This window comes from Fragaria vesca, linkage group LG3 (assembly GCF_000184155.1).
Source record: "Fragaria vesca subsp. vesca linkage group LG3, FraVesHawaii_1.0, whole genome shotgun sequence".
NCBI classification, from domain to species: domain Eukaryota; kingdom Viridiplantae; phylum Streptophyta; class Magnoliopsida; order Rosales; family Rosaceae; genus Fragaria; species Fragaria vesca.
The window spans coordinates 27,482,615-27,485,586 of NC_020493.1; positions in this window are offsets into that span (position 1 = coordinate 27,482,615).

A 2,972-nucleotide genomic window follows, 5' to 3' on the forward strand; every position below is an offset into this window, starting at 1 on the left:
AGAAAAAGTTCTACTCCAAAAGCAAAAACCAAAGCCAAAGCTCCTGGTTGTTTGTCTGTCCGATAGCAATAAATTATAGTTAGTACAGTTTAACTGAAAGCTATTAGATAGTTACTTAATAGCTACTGGATTGTTACTTGATTGCTACTAGATAGTTACCTAATAGCTACGGGATAGTTACCTAATGTCCGTACCTTAGTTGCCCCTCCAATCTAATTCTTCTGACCCAAATAATAAAGTCTTAATGCAAGAGACATTTCTGATAATGAGTCTGGTGATGAAGATGAGAAAGAATATGAGGATGATGTTCATGATGAGGAGGATGACGACGAAAATGAAGAAGAAACTGAAGATAAGAGATGGAGGAGGAAGATGATTCTGTTGGGGAAATTAGCATCAAGGCTTCACCTAGTAAACATGTCAGTTACTTAATAGCTACTGGCCATAGTTACCTGATTGCTACTAGATAGTTACCTAATAGCTACGGGATAGTTACTAGATAGTTACCTAATGTATGGTGTCCCTCCAATCTAATTCTTCTGACCCAAATAATTAGTCACGTTCTACACCATTTGACTAGTGGTAATATACATGTTGCATGGGAAGTTCAATGCCAAATTTGAACTAAAAGCCCAAAAGAAAAAAAATGAGGGACTCTGTTACTAAGCCCGTGGGCGACCCATCGGACTGAAGAGCTAAAGGCCGGCTCGGCCCGTGGAAAAGCTCATCTCAACCCGGCCCATAGGGCTTAAGGCCGGGCTAGGGCAGTGTTCAACCCATGGCCCGACCTATTACATGCCCATTAAAGCCCGCCCTAAAAAGCTGACGCAGCAGGAGTATGGATGGCTAACCAGCGTTAAACCCTAATAAGTGGAGAGTCTTCAAGCGAAGAACTCTATAGGACCAAAACCTAGAGCGCGCCAGGAATTAAGAGTAAACTCTTAAGTTCTTAAGTTCTGAATTATAATTGATAAAACTAAATGTCAGCTACCCATAAGGGTGCTTATATATGAGAAACAAAACCCTAGAGCGACTAGCAACCAAACCTAAAAGCCCAAGGATTGAATTAAAACATAATCCGAAAATAACTAGGAAACATAAAATCCCGAAAACTAATAAAACGCTGATTTGAGATCCAAAACAAACTTGGATGGCCGAAAAAGCCCATACATCGTAGCAAAGCTACGAGTCTTGTTCGTTGGGCCGTTCCGCTTCCAAAAAGGTATAATAATAGTCATTCGGACACCGAACGTCAAATCTGCAGCAAACCGGGTTTGGACCTGCAACGATCGATCTGTTTCTCGATTTCCTCTGCCATTCGTCCTACATCAAAAGCCCAACATCAATGTGCAAGTCACGGCGATTAGAGCTACGAAGATAGAAGGAAGACTGAAGACTAAACTCGTTCCTATGTTTTTCATTTCAATTATGCTCTAGGGATTCACATGCAATGTTAGAAAAATTTATTTAAAATTCAAACATGACTGGTATAGTATAGTATGCCTGAAATCTTAATCTCATGCAGCAACTTGGACACGAAGATCGACTAGCAAAGGCCGGGTTGCATATAACAGTGGCCTATGTCAACCAATTTAGATATAGAAATCCAGAAGACATTGTATTGAAATGACGATTACGAGCTAGTTTGGTAATAATGTCAGCACCGTACGTTTATGCTTTCATGATTCAAAACTATTGTATTGATGACATTCTTATTCAGATGAAATCAGTGAATGAATAAACCCTCAAATGCCTTGGTTATTAAACCAATTTCCAGCAATGAACGTATAGCAACAAGAAATCAAAACGTATAGCAATGCCAACTTCGAAGCCTTGCATATTACTTCTCGAAGACCCAAACAAACAGTTTGATGCACTTGTGAACTATTGGTGTATCTGAATAATTGCATGCTTATACAAATAAACTAGTTAATTTGCTTGTCTATTCTCTTTGTTACATATAAAACAGCTTATTAATCAGAGCCAGTTGCAAACTCTCGACAAGCCCTCGTAAGTTATGGGGGAGCTTCTCAATATCGATATCAAGGAAAAAGATAAAAAAGATTAAGATCAATAACACATCTGATTGAGCTAATGAGATCTCAATATGGCATGTGCATGGCATTGTCTTGTTTTATGCAAAGCTAGTAAAGCATATTATAAACCTTATATATCTAAAATAAAGGAACAAGTAATGTTGTTATGCAATTTGTTTGAGGATAAATAATTTGGGATCCTAGATTGGAGGGGGTAAAAGATATCTTCTCAAATTTGACCATCTCATCGATTCATTCAAGTGACTCATATAGCTCTGTATGTTATTTTATAAAGGAGTGACCATAATCATCAAAACCCAACTAAGAACGTACATGCATGAAAATTCTATTTCACATCATACACGAATTCAAAAGGTATGAAAGAGTAATCAAAATATGAACATATTGAAGATTTGAAGGTATGGGGGATGATTTGTATTGATTTTATGGGCCAATAGCCCAATACGATAGTATGTAAATAGGGATGGCCCATGGCCTAATACCATAGTTTTTATTTTCCAAGTGCTAGTTAGTTATAACTGCTAAAAATACGTTCAACACAACATTTGTCTAATTTAGTGGTTAATAATAAGTGACATGAGCGTGTATTACTTATGATCGCATGTGATATAGTAATGAACTGACAAAACTTAAGTGGTAATGTTCAAATAATTAAGAACTTCCAACCCACACTTGTATCAAATTAAATTCAAGTCACAATTCACCAAATAGCTATATCAATTATCTGATATGTATTAGCTGTGTTTACGGTTAATTTTTCGTTGTATCGAGCACTTAACTTTAGCACTTAACAATATGATAAGTATCTCTTATATATATATATATATATATATATATATATATGACACACACACATGCAAACCATTCGAAACACTAATATTTTGCCCTATTTTGAATGAGATTGATCTTTTCTCC